Here is a 19071-nt window from a genome sequence, read left to right as displayed (position 1 = left end):
TCACTTAAATGAGAACTTTTCCATCTCAATCTTTTGAGCAGAACTAGTAAACCTAACTCTAGTTGTCCCAAATTAAATCACATGACCTGAACAAGTGACTTTGATTCTACTCGACTAAGTCTAGACCACCACAAGCGGAGAAGCGTTCCTTAAAAAGAAGTCTGGGCACTTTTCCAGAATAGTGATGGATATTGAGCAGGGAGTATGTGTATCTTCAACTTGCTAGATAAAGCCAAATTATTCTCGGTGATGGTTGTACCAATATATCACACTAGTAACTTAATTTGGGAAAGCTGTTAAACAAATTTTTATGAGTATATTTTAGTAAATATACATTACTACCTACCTCCTTAGGAAGCTATACATTTTAGTTATAGAGTTATTAAATTTCCATCATAAAAAAATAAGCTCCTTGCATTTGAGAATATCTGGAAAATCAGGGATATGTGACAATTATGTATATAGGCTACAAAGTCTGTCTTCATACATAACGGGAAAGTGGTAAACTAAGTGGCTGTTAGCTATTCAGTAAACAGGGACACTTGGTCTATTTCTCCAGATTTTTCCACTGGAGGAATATGGGTTTATTACAGAGTTTACAACTAACGTGATATAGAACAGGGAGTTGAAACTTGATTACTACAAACGATTTAATCATTTCATTGTCCCCAAAAAACTGAGATAATGATATTGGGCTTTGGGTTTAGCAAGTAACATTTAATAAATATTTACTATGTACCAAGCCATATGTTCATTCCTGTAATCTCCTCAACTCTATGAGATAACAATAGTAATCAGCCACAAATTATAGTCGAGAAACTTATCTCTTAGAGAAGTTAAGGAATTTAAGTTAGGTCAAATTAAGATAACTACAAAGATAAATACATGTATCTATCCTTTGCTTCCAGGATGATGATGAGGGTCATCTTATTTCCACCTTTAGAATTTGCCCAAGACAATGTTTATTTATTTATTTATTTATTTATTTAGTGAGGAAGAATAGCTCTGAGCTAACATCCGATGCCAATCCTCCTCTTTCTGCTGAGGAAGACTGGCCCTGGGCTAACATCCGTGCCCATCTTCCTCTACTTAATATGGGACGCCACCACAGTATGACTTGACAAGTGGTGTGTCAGTGCGCACCTGGGATCCGAGCCTGCAAACCCCAGGCTGCCACAGCAGAGCATGTGCACTTAACCGCTGCACCACCGGGCTGGCCCCAGGGACAACATTTAAAGTTGGCAGAAGATTGTATTTGAGGCTTGACATTTTTTTATAATGCTCATTCTAGAAGCTTCGTTTTCCCTTCTATTCCGCAGGCCTAGCATGCTCATGATGCCATGCCCACTCTCCTCGTTATACACACAGGAGGAAAAGTACACAGCGTGGTATTAGTATTCTCTGGTATGTTTGTGTTTAAAAATAGAGGATATCATAATTCAAAGGAAAAATTGCCAGTAGCAGAAATGGGACATCATACAAAGTCAGCAGGGAAGACATTTGGGTGGTATTAGGCCATACCCTGCAAGCTTCAACTTAAAGTTGGCTCTGCTCATCGGTACTTGGTAGCGTGGCTGATGATTTTTCCACAGAGAAAGGCTTTTCTGCCAAAAATGCCTTCTTTTGCCTTACATCTTTAACCTGCTTCAAGATGCCAGCTCATATCTTGTGACCATAGTGCACATGGGTGCATTCTACCCGTGTAAATGTCATTCAATGGTTTAAGTTGTTCCTACGAGGCTTTAGAGGAGAATATCTTTAATCATAGTTTACTACCTATGCTCCTATCTTAAGCAATGATTTTGAGTCTTAAACATTCATATACCTGATACTCAAACTCAAAACAAGTGTTAGAGTTGGGCTTTATAGTTAGAGGTTCTGTTTTCAAGGAAAGGCTTTACTACATACTGGCGTGGAATCATGTGTAAATCACGTAGTCTCCCTGAATCTCAGCTTCTTCTTCTGCAGTTAGGATGTCATCATAGCTGCCACTTAGGATCGTTATGAAAGTAAAATGTAAAGAAGACATGAACGTGCTGTGAACACTTTAAGGAGTTGGAGAAATGTTAGATGCCTTTCCTGAATTAGGGGCTATGTATTCTCAGGTTTTGTGTCTAGAATTTGGTATTGTGATTAAGAGATCCTCTAGGTTTTGGAGGCTGACTGCCTGAATTCAAGCTCCAGAAACATCATTTATATTCTATGATGGTGGGCAAACCAGTTTCATCTGTAAAAGAGATTAATAATAGCCCAGCGCATAGGCTTGTCATGTGGATCAAATGAAATATGTGGGTATAGCACTTAGCAAAAGGCCTGGGACATAATAAGTAGTAAATGGATGTTAGATGATGATGATGACGGATGAAACTGCTGAAAGATTTCTTTTCCAAGTTCTATGATCATCAAGTATTACTTTGTTAGTTATAGAACACTATTTCTAATAGTTATGAATCATTAGCCGTGCACAACAAATGCTTAGAGTATGAAAAATATTCCAACATTCTGCCAACTTTTATCTTTGAATCGTTCTTATTTAACTCCATGAAGATATACAAAAGTATCCCTTCTCTGCTAAGCAAAATACAAACCCCAAAGTCTCCGACATACAGCTAAGACCAAATACCTGGGGGCTCAATATGTTACAATGTATTGTGGCTGACTTGCTAAAGAGATGAGTTATGTTCATCACCAAAGATCTCATCTGTATTTAATCCAGATAATTAGAATTTTATGACATTTTGTTTTGTTTTAAAACTATTAGGTCAATTTCCCTTCCTTCTGGACTGACTTACCAGCAAAACTAATCTAAACTCCATTTCCTAAGCAGTAGGATAAGGAAATTAAAATCATGCTAAAAGGATTCACCACTTTTGCACTGACGTCAAACAGGTTTCAACTCATTAGTCGATCACAATTGGGACCGCCTGCCTGGATTGCTCTACTGCAAAGAAATCTGAAATCTCAGAGACATCGAGTGCCATGATTGAAGAGAGATGTCTGCCATGGGAACATGGAAATCACAAGTGGAACCATCTAATCAAAGATTTGTCATCTCTGATTTTTATAGCATAGAATGAATAAATGGAGGTTTAGAGCTTGTCATAACATATGGGAAAAATAGCTTCTTGATATCATCCACAGAGATACCCTCTATAAATGGGTTTTTCACAGTATTTGTCAATATTAAACTTATTTCCCAAGGAAGAACAGAAAGATGTAGAGATGCACATTCGACATTGGTAAATGGCTCTATTACAGGGAAATTCTAGCTGCGACTTTCAGTTTAGGAAAGTTTTTTTTGTGTCTTTTTGTTTTGTTTTTATTTTAAATAGACTTATTTTTTAGAGCAGTTTTAGGTTCACAGCAAAATTGAGAAGGTACAGAGATTTCTCATTTTCCATATACTCATGCTTCCCTCACACATTCTCCTACATTATCAACTTCCCACACCAGAGTGGTACCCATGTTACAAAACATGACCCTCCATTAATAAATCATTATCATCCAATGTCCATAGTTTACACACACATTAAGCTTCACTTTTAGTGAACTACAAAATTACACAATTTTTATTTTTCTGCTTCTACATACATATGTATTTTATTCACATCACAACATTGGAAACGCCGCACAAAACTATTTTGACTTTTCAAAAATCTGCATTTGGATTTGCACACATTCTACTAACTTGTTCTACTTTCTGCTCGCTAATAGGGAAGGAAGGACTGAAAAGAAAAAGAACTGCAAGTTGCCTTACTTTCTCTTTCCTTTTATGGCATCATTTTGAGCATAAGTGGTTTATCTTAGTCTGTTTGGGCTACTGTAACAAAAATACTATAGACTGTTCACGGCCTAAATACAGGCATAGCGGATTATTTATTTTCTGTGCCCTGTACACACAATCTTCATTTGTGTTTCTACGCCTTGTGTGTCACATGCTGCTCCTTCTACTGAAAATGCCTTGCCATTTTTTCTGAAAGAGAAATCAAGATAAAAATATTGAAAATAATGAATAGAACCTCAGGGATCTGTGAGACGATATCAAAACTTCTAACATATTAGTAACCGGAGTGCCAGAAGGAGAGACATGAGATTATGGAAAAAATGATATATGTTTGATGACATTATAGCTCAACACTTCCCCAATATGGAGAAAGGTATACACTCACAGGTTCTAGAAGACCTACAAACTATAAGAAGGATAAATATGAAGGAAACAATGTCTAGATGTGTTACAGTCAAAGTGCTGAAGATCAAAGACAAAGACAGAGCCTCATATTTCGTTTTGCACCGAGACTTGCAGATTACATAGCTATACCTGGATGCAATCAGGGTGTCAATTTAGAAGGCTAAAAGTACTGAAATATGATGGCATTATTAATCTCATATTCATCCAAACAAGCAAAGTCGACAAACAAAAAGGCTTTCAAGGAAGAACAACTTCAGGAGCAGAAAGAAGGCTAGTGTAGCTGGAGTTTAGAAATCCACTGAGAGAGACATGTAACACGGATTCAAGAGACAGGCAGTGTCCAGGTCACATCTATTGTAAGAGTGTGCATTTTGAATTATGATGATGAGCTATAGGAAAGTTTTCAGCAGTGAGGGAGGGGCAACAGAATTAGATATAAATATTTTAAATGATTTCGTTAGTTGCATGAAGATATTTGAAAAGAAAAAGAGTGGAAATAGTCAACCAGATGGTCAGACCATGTTAAGTTCCCCATTGAATGTTCTATAACATCTTTATTAATATATAGTTAACATAATTATAATTAATGAAATCCTATATTAATAAATAATGATCACTAATCATTTTAATTCTTTTTGCATACTTATTACTGATATTAATTGATTTATATCAATTTATTCCTTTCTATGTCTTCGGACCCTATCCAACCAGTCTGTTTTCACTTTCAGTATAGTATTCAATCAATTACGTGAGATATTCAATACTTTATTATAAAATAGGATTTGTGTTAGAGGATTTTGCCCAACTATAGGCTAATGTCAGTGTTCTGAGCACATTTAAGGTAGAAGAGGTTAAACTAGAATGTTCAGTAGGTACATTAAACGCATTTTCAACTTACAGTATTTTCAATTTACTGTGGATTTATTGGGCTATAACCCCATCATGAGTTGAAGAAGATCTGTAGTAACTGGTAGATCATATTGAGTAACAAATAGAATCATCTTGTCTCAACGACACATGATGGTATAAAAAATAAATCTACTTTCTCTAAAATAAATCACCTTTATTGCTAGAGGCAATATGTTTGCTATGTTACCTATTCTTATAGATAATCAGACCTGACAAATCTGTATTGTCCCTTCCAGTTTAGGTTAAGGAGGCTAAAGAATTAGTAATTCAAGCTAAAAATATATTTCTTTCCAAGAGCCACTGAGAACTTCTTAGGGAAAAGCAGATTTTGAAAAGGGAATAAATTTGACCTGTATACACTTTATACCTTTATAATATACTTTATACCTTTATAATATTGGCCACTGGCCCACCTGCCTATCTCGAGGCATGCTCTCTGACAGTATCTGATTATGATGGCAGTGGTTTTGGTGAGCAGAACCATGTTTCTGCTTTCTCTGATGAACTAGCAAGCCATTTACAGCACAGTGACACCTGGATGAGACCCTATTAAAATAGAATGTGTGTGTACCTGGGAATTCCGTGGTTGAGAAGCACGAGCACAATGGCTTCTCTACAGAGCATTTATTCCCTGGTGACCTAGTGCTTTTCTGTTCATGTGTGTAGAAGTCTGAATGTCATTAATGGATAAAATCAGGTTATAGGCCTCTTTACAAACAGCAGCTATTTGAGGATAATAAACTCCTGAGCTGGTCAGTTCAACTGATGAAGTCTTTTTATTTTGGACCCTAAAGAGGACTTTGGCTCAAATTCATCCTTCCTGAGGAGCATTGCAAAGCTATTTTCTCGTCATAGACATTTCACATCTGAACTTCAACATCAGCTTGTGACCTTGTCAAGACTATAACAACTACACTGTGAATTATAAAAAGAATAGACTGTTGGCAATAAAATTGAAGTTATTCTCCGGTTAAAATAGAGCAGTACTGAAGGTCTGTATACAAAATTAGACATTTTTGTGTTAAGCATTGAGAAGCTGCTGATAGAGCTGGTTTCATGAATACTTCTATAATTACTACTGCTGATAATGAGGCACTTAGGGTGGCCAATACTTCACAGTATATCAAGTAAATTTTAATCAGTTAACTAACTTAATGTTCACAACAAACTTCTAGAAACAAACTTGTTCCCATTGTATATTTAAGACTTTAACTTTATTAATGTTTTATCAGTTTATTAATTTTATTAACCATGCCTCAGTTTGTTAACTGTGCTTCCGTTCTTATTTCTATAGAATATATCCAAATTGGTTCATCATGAAGATTAAATGAATTGAAACTATGGCAGGCACAAAGTAATTGTTTAATAGATAATTATTATTATTTATTATTTTACTATTATTTATAAAGATAAGAAACAGATAAAAATAATTGGAAGGATTTTTTTTCATTCAAGGAGCTGAGTAGAGGTATATGAATCCAAAAATTTTGTCAGAATGGTAAAGTTACCTACCTTTGTCATCTGTATTGGAGGATTTTGATACTAATAGTACCTACTTAGTTTACTGTGAAGACTAAATAAAATGATACATATAAAGCAAATAAAAACTGTTTGTCACAGAGTAAGTATTCAAAAATTGTTGGCTATTGTTGTTGTGGTTAGTAGTATTGTCATCAACAAATGAAATATACTTTATAGCATCATTATATATAAAGAGGGTGTATATATAATGGACATATTTCAATTCACCAGGAAGATGTAGAATTCTAAACATGTTAATACTATATGAGTATGCTGGAATTTTCTGCAACATATAGTTGCTGAAATAAATATACTTTCAGCTGTTAGTATTCTCTAGAAATTGGTTTGTGACACCAATATGTTACATTGTAAAATTATTTCCTAAAGTTGAATTTTTACCTCCATTATACAGTGAGCAGAACCAGTATATGACATTAGTGACTTGGATCCAGGCCTTGAGTGGAAACAGACCTTAAATATATATATAAAGCCATCTTTAAAATTCACAACGTCTCACCTGCTTTCTGCATTCATATTAACAGAATACCTATTATTTAAAATGTTGTCATATACTTTAAGAACATAATGTATGTTCTTCACTCATAATAGCAAAAATGGTACCTATGTTTGTTTCTGAATCTTGTATTTTAACAAAATATTAAACTTTCCAGACTATTCACTTTAAAAAATAAATGAAACAGAGGAAATAAAATTATCTCTTGCATATCAAGTTTTTGCATCCAAAATTTTGACTACTATTAAATAATATCTTTCTCAGGAATAAATGCCCCCAACAAATGTTTGCCAAATATTCTTAAGGAAAAAAGACTGAAGAATCATGAAAGAATGGAGAATGAACACCAAAAATCTCAGAACTCTGAAGACGTGACACAAACGAAGTCCAATTGTTTGTTTATTGTTCTATTAATTCTGAAGTTTTATCTTATTCTTTCTAATTCTCTGACTGCAAGGTGTTTAATTTTTATAAACCTCATTTTATTTAATAGTAAAGCATGAGCAGTCATAGGTTTATAGTGAGGATTCAATATGATAATGCCCGTAAAACATTCAGTGTACTGGCTGTTATACAGGAATGGCTCAGTAAGTAGTAAATAAGCATGACAACAGCAAACACAGTATCAATAACAAGAAGCCGAGAAGAGGAGGCCAAGCAGGAGGAGAAGAATGGCAATTTTTGCCCATCCTGCATTGCTTGGTGAGTTCCTATTATATCCTTCGGAACTCAGTTTCGATACGCTATCCTTTGTGAAGTCCTCATCAAGTACACTGGAGAAAGCCAATCTTCACTTTAAGAACTACACTCTTCTCTGTGCATATTACCTATTTTGTTGTTTATTGATTTGTGTGTGTGTGTGTGAGGAACATTAGCCCTGAGCTAACATCTGATGCCAATCCTCTTTTTGCTGAGGAATATTGGCCCTGGGCTAACATCTGTGCCCATCTGCCTCTACTTTGTATGGGACACCGCCACAGCATGGCTTGACAAGCAGTGCCTCGGTTCGCACCTAGGATCCAAACCTGTGAACCCCAGGCCACTGAAGTGGAGCGTGGGCACTTAACCACTAGGCCATGGGGCCAGCCCCTGTTTATTGATCTTTTAAAAAATTTTTCACATTATCCTATGATTATTTGTAGATGTTTTAGTTTTATTCAATAGGCTAAATTATAGGAAGCTGGATACTTTTATTAAATAATGTTGGGGCCAGCCCTGTGGCACAAGCGGTTAAATAAGTGCACTCTACTGTGGCAGCCCGGGGTTCACCGGTTCAGATCCTGGGCACGTACCGACACATCGCTTGGCAAGCCATGCTGTGGCGGCATCCCATATAAAATGGAGGAAGATGGGCACGGATGTTAGCCCAGGGCCAGTCTTCCTCAGCAATAAAAGAGAAGGATTGGCAGATGTTAGCTCAGGGCTGATTTTCCTCACAAAAATAAATAAATAAATAAATTTAAAAAATGGATAAATAAATAATGTTTGATCTCCAACACATAGCATGTTGCCTATTACATTTAATGCCCAGTAAGTGTAGGTTTGTCCCCCTCTCTTCTTCTAGTGAGTTTCATTTGATTAAAAGGAAAATTACCATAAATAAAATAATTATCAAGGATAGTGCCATTGGATCAGACCAGTGTATGACTTTGGATCTGGAATATATTAAATGTAACGTTAGAGTTCAACTCACTTCTACTTGCATTTTGTCAAAGACTGAGAACAATAATGGAATAACTGGGAACAAAAGTATAACGAGGACTTGACTTGAGATGTGAAGTATTCTTCGTCTCCCAGGCCCGCCTCCACATCACACACCCCACCTCTCAGGTCAGTTATAGTCTGATACCTCCTTGAGTTATACTGAGCTCACATAATTTCGAAATCCAGGGTTGCCTTCATTTTGAACACTCTCCTCACTTTTACCTCTCAACATCCTTCATCTTCATGAAATGTGTCCTGGCACACCAGTTAAAATCACTAATAAGTGACATTTGTATAGCACTTTGCAGTTTATATACGTAATGTTTATTATTTGCATATATTATTTTACTTGATTCTCACTCTTACTGAAATAGACCAAAGATGTTACAATCATCCATACCTAATGGAAAAAGAAAAAGAAAAGTTCAGAGATAGTAAAAAAGAAAACACATACAACTTGCCTTACATCAGAAAAGAAGTAATCCTAGACCAAGTGCATCTGGTCTTCTGGAGCCAAATTTTATTTGTGTTTATGAATACCAGTTACTCTAGCTTCTATTTCCATGATAAATTTCACATATGGCATAACAATTAGGATGCTCTATTTTGTTTTATTATTGAATCATTCTTATGTTCAGCAAAGACATGTATCTTTAACTTATAAACAGTATGAGGAAAGGCATATGTTGTTTCCATCACAGTTGGTTGAATTAAAATTGTTGACTTCTTTTCAAGAGAACATTTTCATGCTCAAAAGCATTTAGTCATAATTGGTAACATATGATAAGCTTTATGAAGTTAAAAGATCAAAAACCATGTACAAGACACAGACTTCCCTTTAACAAACTGGGAAAAACACTTAAAACACACTTCGATAACAACTGCAGGAATTTATGGCTAACTGCAAAAAAAAATACTGTGATGGGAGTTCAGAAAAGCGAGACCACGGTATGCTGAAATACTTGAAATCATAGAAATGAACTAGAATCAAAGACGGTTAGAAAAGAATGGGGGAGACATTTTGTTTTGACTCAGAAGGATGGAAGAATTGATATGTGTTTTTGAACAGAAAAGATGGTTTTCTCTGATGAGTAATGTTCAAAGAAACTACTTAATGTCAGAATTTCCTTGATAATTAATTATAGAAGAATCTAATTGTGGAGATGTCTCAACACCTGCCAGAGAAGTTTGGAGACGTAACAGAGTTTGATCTGCACGTTTTTCAGTCCCACTATATCAAGGACTATAATTTTTTCTGTCCATTTATTGCATCTCTTCTGTGTCTTTGAAAAAAAATTTCACTATTAGATTTATCTCCACTAGAATCTAAATATATTCAGGCTTCTTCCATCTTAAAAAACAAAGCAAAACAAGCACAAATCTCTGACATCTGCCGTTGGATATCATGAGGCATTTTAGATTCAGCAGACTCAACGTTCGAAGGTACTTTTCTACCTCATCTTCTCAAACCTCTTCCTACAGTACTCATTTTTTTCAGTCAGTTTTACTAAAAACAACCAGTTGGTTAAACTAGAAATTTGAGTATCACCTTTGGACACTCTCTTTCCCTCAACAACTTCCTCTCTGTTCCACCAGTAACCAAATCCCCTCTCCTTTATCTATCGAATATTTATCAAATCCGTCTACTTTTCCCCATGTTCGCTGCTAGCACATTTGCACAAGCTCCATTGTTTCTCACCTGACTGCTGATGTAATCTCTTAATTGACATATTGCATGCATTTTTGCTTTCTCTGGTCTATTTGCCACATAGCTACTAGAGTGATATTGTAATATGCCAAGCTTATTTTAATTTTATCTTACTTTTGTGTCCATGATTTATCCATTTATTCCTCCTTTGCTTGGAGCGCTCATTTGTGCTTATTTATCCCATTTGCCAAGCTAACTCCTATTTATAATTCAGGACTTATTTTATATGCAACTTCTTCCAGAGAACAAATTCTAGTTTCTTAACACAATTAACAAAACATATCACTTGTTCAATGCCTGTTGTTTTGTTAGGATTGTCTATATATTGTGACAATATTTAATATCATCAAATTGCAGTGTCTGTAAAAACCACAGTTTATTTCTCACTCACGTTACATATTCATTGTGGCTTGAGGGAGTTAGAGTAGAGACCTGTTCCTGAAGATGAGTTAGAGACCCAGTGATGCAGACTCTACCATATTATGGAGGTAAAATTTGTAGCAAAAGTCCCTTAGGTCACCTTGGCAGGAAAAGCGAGAGCCTGTAGAATCGTTGAAGCTTATTCCTGCCTAAGAATACATGTGACACTTCCCTTTTGCTGCTATTTCCTTGGCCAAAACCAGTCACATATTTGATCTCACTTCAAAACCAATTGGGCAGTGCAGACTTCCAGGTGCCAGGAAGGGAGAAGACCTGATATTGTTGCATACTGGTAATGTCCACAGCTCCTTCCTTCTCTGTTAGATTGTAAGCTACATGAGGGCAGTGACCTGTCTATTTTACTCACTGCTATATCTGGTACAGTGCAATGTACCATAAGAGGTTAAACCATAAACATATGTTGGACAAATAAAAACAATATAATATGTTTCAGTTAATAGAATTGACTCTTGGTTCCAAACGCCAAGCCTATAACTTACCAGCTGAGTGACGAAGACAAAATTAATCTTTCTTTGTCTCAGCTTTCATCTATAAAATGGAGATAATTTAGTACCTACTTACGAGAGTTTTTATAATGGTACTGTGCTTAAAAGAGTGTATGGATTATTATAGGCTTATGTGTGTTAGCCATTGTTATTGTTTTTATTTTTTTAATTGAAATATAAATCATTAGTGTACAAATAAAGAAATATTCAAAATGTAAACATATCCAAGTAACCAACACTCTCCTTATCATTGGTATTTACCACTTTGAAACAATAATTTACATAGAATATTAGAACTGGTGCAAGCCTAATGTCTTTGTATTGCATATTGGGACACTAAAGCTAAAAGAAGTGCATTGATATTCCAGTGCTCACTCTACAAGTTAGTGGCAAGGCCCAAACAAATATTTAAATCCCTTTTCTCTTATTCTCAGTCTTCCTTTTTGGCGAGTCAGAAAGTCAAGGAATTCTTCTTCATCTCATGCTTTATGTTCGCTAGTAGCTTAATTGATAAATTTTTTCTGGAAATCCACAAATCTAAACAATTTTATTGTGGACAAATTGTTGAAGTGGCAAAGAAAAGTACTAAGAAAAATAATACAATTCTGATACATAATTATAAATACAAAAATTTAGTCAATGAGACTAGGATATTGAAATTTAAATTTATGCTCACTTTTAAATCAAGTATTCATTGTACCTATATTTTACTCAGGAGCATTGAGACACATGTGATCATCCTGGAATTAGATTTTGTTTACCACAGTTTAAAGAACCTTGAAAATTCTAACCCTCCTAAAAGTGGATTTCATCATGTTGTTTGTTTTCTTTATGAAATAGTTTTGCTATAGTTGATTCAGCAAAATAATCGCCCAGTGTCCGATCCTAAGCTTGCCCTAGCTCTAAACCAAGCCTAAAACAAAATGCTATCATCAAATATTGGTCGTCATTAATAGCTTTTTGTATTGTACACAATAAAACAGCACTCAATAACTTTCAAGTTTTGTTTTTTGGTGAGAAAGATTGGCCCTGAGCTAATATCTGTGTCAATCTTCCTCTATTTTGTATGTGGGTCGCTGCCACAGCTTGACTTGATAAGCAGCATATAGGTCCACACCAGGGATCTGGCCTGTGAACCCTGGGCTGCCAAAGTGGAGTACACAAACTTAACCACTATGACACAGGGCCAGCCCAACTTTCAAGTTTCAAAATAAATAAAGCATACTAATGGGCAAACAGCTCAGTGAAAATTGTCTTGATTATTTCCTTGGTGAGATAATTTTATATTTTCCATCTAATGTACTCATCAATGCCCTTCCAGAAACCTAGTACCCAATCTGTTCTATTAAGAATAACTATGTAAAAAAAAGAATAGGCAGCATTTTTAATCATTTTCATTCTACTTTTATGTTACTCTACATGGACAACGCAGAAGCAAACACAAGTCAGTTAATATAACCCAGAAGCTCAAATTGGTACTTAAGAAACTTTTAAAACATTACAGTCATAATATAAGACTATATTTTAACAGCAAAAAAAAAGAAATGACCAAACCTACTTTTCAGGTATATCATCATATTTGATTTGTTAATTTCTTTACCTCACTCAGAAATGGCCTAAGATAAATTTTCATGGTGATAGTCAAGCTGATCATAGCAGAAGAAAAAAAAGGGGGGAAATATTTTGAAGAACTACAGTTTCTACTAAAATATTTTTAGTTTTTAAAAAAACATACAAAGAAATCAAGATTAAAAGCAGATGACAGAAAGGGAAATCAACTCTTCACTTTGGTCTTGGATTACGCTTCTTAGGTGCATGATTGGTAAATTTAATCCAAACACATTATTACCTTAAGTTGTTTCTATAAAAAATATGACGACACAATTTTATAGATTTTGTTAGTGTTTGAGATTTTTTAAAAACTGAAATAAATAGCAAGATATGCTAATGGAACAAAAGGCCCAAGGCAATGTTTGCTTAGTGGTACTATATGGAAGCCAGAGAAGTCCACTGAATAATCCCTGAGTGGTGAAAATCCATACAAAATTTTTGGGGAGGAGATTTCCATGCAGAGAAAGTGGTGAGCGCCAGAGCCTAAGGCAGAGCTAAATTTGATATGCCTTAGATAGGAAAAGAAGGCCAATGGAACTGAACTCAGAAGCAAGTAGAGAATGTGTCAGGAGATAAGAGGTGACAGATAGGCAGATGCCATATTAATTAGGGTCTTGTAGGCCAAAATAAGGAAGGAGATTGCATTTTAAGTGCAATTGGAAGCCATTGTAAAGTTTAAAAACTGTACATGACATGAATAATTTAGATCGCTCAGATTGCCATGTGTAAGAAAGCCAATTCTAAAAGCTTGAGGAGTGTCCTCATAAACATTATAAATTATAAGTAAATTAAATAACTGAACATTATCCTAAACAATATGATCACACACCAGAAATTTTTAGGGAAAAAAGTTAAAAGGACTTGATTTTATTCCACTTGAATTCCATTTGTTCGTTCTATTGTGGGCCTAGCAGAATGCCTACTTCGGAATGGTGTCAAACAGCCACACAGTCTGTAGATAGGGGAAAGATAGATTTATTGCTCACAGGGAAAAACACCACCTCAGCAGAGCTTTGGTAGGATCTCTGAGCTGGAAAGTAAGATCTGAATTTATTGAGAATTTGAAGTTTGGTTTAAGGCAGGCCTTTCAGTATAGGGTTTGTGGGTGTTGAGCAGGAAAGGTGCAATGTGGGGGGTAGGAGGTGGCTGGAGCTAGATTAAGGTTGGGTAAGGATCATGATATAACAATGTCAAAGTCTTCCACACAAGGAAGAGCAAGAACAAATTATACAAGTTGGGTTGATTACTTGTTGAAGAGAGGTAGAATGCACATCACGGGGATCCAGGAGGCCTCTCAGTAACGGTATTAGGAATGATTGTTTTATAGGATTTGGGCTTGTGTTAGGTGATTTGAAGAAGGGTCCAAGGAAGAGTGGCTTTGCACTGGATTGGATGCTTTTGGGAAGTGGGAATAATTGTGTGATTGAGTATCTCAATAATCTTATCTAGAAAGGGGAAAGACTAGATTGAGGTTAAATTTGTAATTGGTAAAAGAATAGCAGTTATTAATTTTATCTGAAAGAGGGAAATATATGATACTTTGTAGTTTGAGCAATGTCCATGTTTTTGTCTCTCTACAGACTCATTACAAGTTGGTTCTATTTTGTCGTGATCCATCATGGTCACAGAATGGCCTTGTCTGAAATTGATCTGCTGTGAAGTTGCTTATGTTCAATAGGAGAACATCAAGTTCTAGCTGACAGTACCAGGACAGACTCTCAAGTTCAGCGGCTGCTTTTCTGTTTCTCAACAGATTAGGATCAGTGGAAACACCAAAGTGAGGCTTTTGAAGTGTTAGTTTCAGTAGAGTCTTAGGTCACCACTATCTGGTAAGGCTCCATTGAGGAATTATGGATCTTTTTTAGGATTCATCTTAATTTGGAGGAAAATTCTATAATGAGCAATCAAGACATTTACCTGGGCAGGAGTCTCCTGGAATGCTAAAGTTATGGTAATGAAGACAATGGGATATGAAAATCATCCTAATTTATACACTAAGCTGTATGAGGAGGGTTGGGGGAAGGAGTACCTAGTTTTCATCCTTAAGTGTTCAGTGATCGATACATATTAAATAGAGAAACACCTGTGCACTTACCTTATGGAATAGTTTTTATTTTACAAATGAAAAAGCCAAGCCTGGATTAGGTTATGTAATTGGTAGTGTGTATCATGGAGGAGGTGGGTGGAGTGGTAAGATAGCAGCCCCAAAGCCCTTTATGCCTCTGAGACTCTGGAAATGCCATACTACCAGAAGCTTTGTTATTTAAGTTTATTTTTTAATCAACCTGTGGTGTTAATAAAAATCAATCTTTAGTTATTTCCTTTGAGTAGAAAAGTAATGAATGGAAGACACAATAAAATAATTGGCCTGTGTCTTTTGTCTCAAGTATAGTTCCTCAGGGGCAGACTGCTAAAGAATTTGTATCTAGGGATACATAATCAAAGTTTCTCACTTAGCCAAAAGCAATGCAATCCTTCACAGGGTTTAAACAAAACAAAACAAAAATCATGAACATGTTTTTATTGTCTATCTCCAGCCAAGTCAATTTTTAGCTAAATTATACATACTAGAAATTATTAGGACCTATGCTTAACAACCAGACATATTTAACATGTTGGCACAGCAATTAAATCCTCTGAGTTTTCTGAGGAAAGTTCTGAAATGTAGATCCTTCTTTTGAGAGTGATTTCTCCAGCAGGTTCAAACCACACATCCAAATTTCTGTTCTTCAGATAAGTATCCCTTAGTCCCCAGCCGATGTCGGTTCTGTCAATAGCCTCCTTGCAAGGACTTGCAAGTCAGACATGTCTATATTTACCTCCCAATTCCACCAGCATGTTTTACCTGTAAAATATCATGCTAATTATATGCTCCCTCTGGTTGTGAATTTCTATATCTGTAAAATGGCTGTCTTGGAAGCTCCCTGATGCAAAACACAAAACAAAAAAAAATAAAAACAAAAAAAAAGGGGTTTTGGTTTTGTTCCAGCTTTTCCCATTGGTCTTTGGAAAAAATTGGTCTGCAGCAAGCTAATCCATCATTACTAGAAGTAAAACTTCTAGTAAATAATATTTTTAACGAGAATATACTCTCTCTGTGGGTACTAATAAAAGTGGTAAACTCAAAGTAAATTCTGTTAAAAAAGAAATTTTCAGTAATACATTTTATGCTAAAGGGTATAAATACTTAGTCCAAATATTTTCACAAGTACTACCATTTTGCATTCCCTTCAGAATATATTTTCTTCAGCAAATAACCTACAAAAACTTATGTTATTTATATTTATGATACTCTAAATGTTTTATAAAATTCAGCTGCTTCAAAATTGCAGGCATTCATTCTCCATTCTATTTAAGTCCATAAAACAAATTTAACCAATTAAAGTTGTCTCCTTAAAATACTGTTTTCCCAAGTCAAAACGTTCCAATGTGTAATAATGGAATTTCAAACTTCAATCTTGTGCTCTTGTTACCGAACCAAGCCGGCTTGCCTCCTGGTGAGTTAAATAAGACTACACCAGCGGAAGTTGTCTCACACAGTAAAGTGTATTTGCAGCAAATAGGAGGCCATAAGGAATCATTTCCAAAATCATGGCGTCCCTGAACAAAGGGAAGCAGGCACTTTTATTTGGTTGGGGAATGAACATTCAAAAGGGAGAGGCAGGTATTTGCTTGCACAGGCTCAGTTGGAGAACATGCTTCCACATAATGAGGCGTAAGCTCTTCCTGGAGAGATCTTTCTGTTAAAAATATGGCAAAGGTCATGGGCATAGTTCCTGTGGTGAGGCTTGGTGGGTTTCAGGATGGCCGGTGGTTACATCTCTTTAACACATAAAAGGTAAAGAAACAACATGGAAAAACAGTTTGTTGCTTCGAAACCCACCTTTGAGTTTCTCAAGGCGCCTAGTTGGTGACAGTATCTGAGAGAACCGGAGAGACAAGCTCGGGAATGGTGGGAACGGACTGAAACAAAGGTTGTTCCAGAAGCCTGGAAGGCAAGAATAAAATTAAAATCTTATAGCTGGAAAACAACGTGGGCAGTACCACCGACTGGAATGAATGTACCCAACCATTTGTAGGTGCTCCATACTGTGTTCAATACTCAAATTCCAGAGAAGGAGTGTCCAATTGACTTAGCTTGGTTCACATATCTGTAAGCTGAGAGGGCAAGACATGTATTATGCCAAATATACGTGGGATGCACCCGGCTTACCTCATGAGAAAGCAATAAGCCTCCGGAAAGGCACCAGTGACTGATGGGAAGGAAGAAGGAAAATGGCAATTATTATTTTTTTTAAAATTTCTAGCTCCTAGCATCATGTTATCACATAATTACTGTTAAATGTTTTTTTGACTCATATTGTGTGTAGTAAATTAAATCGCCACATTTTGCCCCTATTCTGCTATCCATAAAAACATTCATTTCCCTTTCATTCAGTATTTATTCTTCATTCTCCTCTTCTCCCTCCTCTAATGAATGATGAAAAGAAAAAAACACATTATATGCACATGTATTAGAGGCATAATATATGCAAGTTTTAGCAGACGCCATGGAGAGTAAGGCAAGATGTCTTCCCACCAGGAGTTGACAGCCTCCCATGAAAGACAGAGGGAAATGCCTGGGATCAAGTGACATGATTTAGAGCAGCGGCTTATAATATGCAGACAGATGCTCATCACAATATTAACTTTAATAATCAAAAACCTAGAAAGAGCCTAACACTTCAACCACTGAAGAAAAATTCTACATTTCTTGACAAATTTAATCAATAGAATATTGTTCAGAATCTTAAAATATAAATATATAACCCACAAAGCAACATGAAAAACATTTATGTGTATAAAAAATAGAATGTAAGAGAGTATAGTCATTGTAATTTTAATTGTGTAAAAAATGAACACATAACGATTTGGACAAGGAATTTGAGAACCCAGAGAAACAAAAATAACTAATGCTAAAATAATAGATGAGCTTTATTTTTAATTTCTTTTAATGCAGTTATGGTACTATTATACAATAAATATAATTTAAAGAAATTTCGGGCTATATATTCAGTTTTGTGGTAATTCAACAAGAATAAAACACGCTAAAATTGCTATCTTTCCTGTTAATGTGATTTAATTCCATTCTTTAACTTAGCCTCTTTATAGCTAGGTTTTGTTGTGAATGTCAGGAGAGATTGTTCTAGCATTAGTGTTTACCTAAGCTCCTTCAGTTTTTAGTCGCTGTATACCCTAGACGGACCTACAGTTTTTCAGCCATAGGAAAAAAAGCGTTGAAAGTTAAATACATTTTAGTTAGAATAATGCTTGCTTTTGACCCTTTCTCAGGCTCTGCTTTTTACTGCTATTTTTTCTGGAAGTTGCAAATGCTTTAAACTCTTTTTATTCAAACTGAACACATGCCCCTTTCCTTTTGTCTCTATTCTACTTGACTCTACCAAATTATGCAGGTTCTAACTTTTTTCCTCCAAATAAAAGAAATGTACTTTTGTCGCATCACCACTGTTGACACCTTAGTTCAGCCCTTTGATGTCCCAAGCTGATCTTAAGTAGCCCTTTAACTGGAGTTGCCCACCAGACTCTTTCCCATTCCCAGTCTTTATACTGACCACTGCCACACCATTCCGCCAGGGACATAACGATGATACTCCTCCTTTAAAAGGGTGTAAGTGGCTCGCCACGAATTATTGAATTTAAATACACACTCCTGGCTAAGTATTGGAACCTTCATCTTTCCTCTCAAGCATTATCTTCCCTGTCTACACTCCTTTGACCCTACAACCAGCCAAACTGACTGAGGTACTGTGTCTTGATTATAATTCCCACTGTCTCCCCTCCAGGTCTTTGCTCCTGTTATTTCATTCGCCTGCAATGCCCTCTCTCATTGTTGCCATAATCTGTCAAACGTCTTCCTATTCTTCAAAGTCCATCTCAAAAATATACTCCTTTCAAGTTGTCTTTTCTTCTTATTCCAAGCAGATTTGCT

This window comes from Ceratotherium simum, chromosome 7 (assembly GCF_057802395.1).
Source record: "Ceratotherium simum simum isolate JZ-2026a chromosome 7, ASM5780239v1, whole genome shotgun sequence".
NCBI classification, from domain to species: domain Eukaryota; kingdom Metazoa; phylum Chordata; class Mammalia; order Perissodactyla; family Rhinocerotidae; genus Ceratotherium; species Ceratotherium simum.
Note: the sequence above shows the minus strand (reverse complement) of the source record.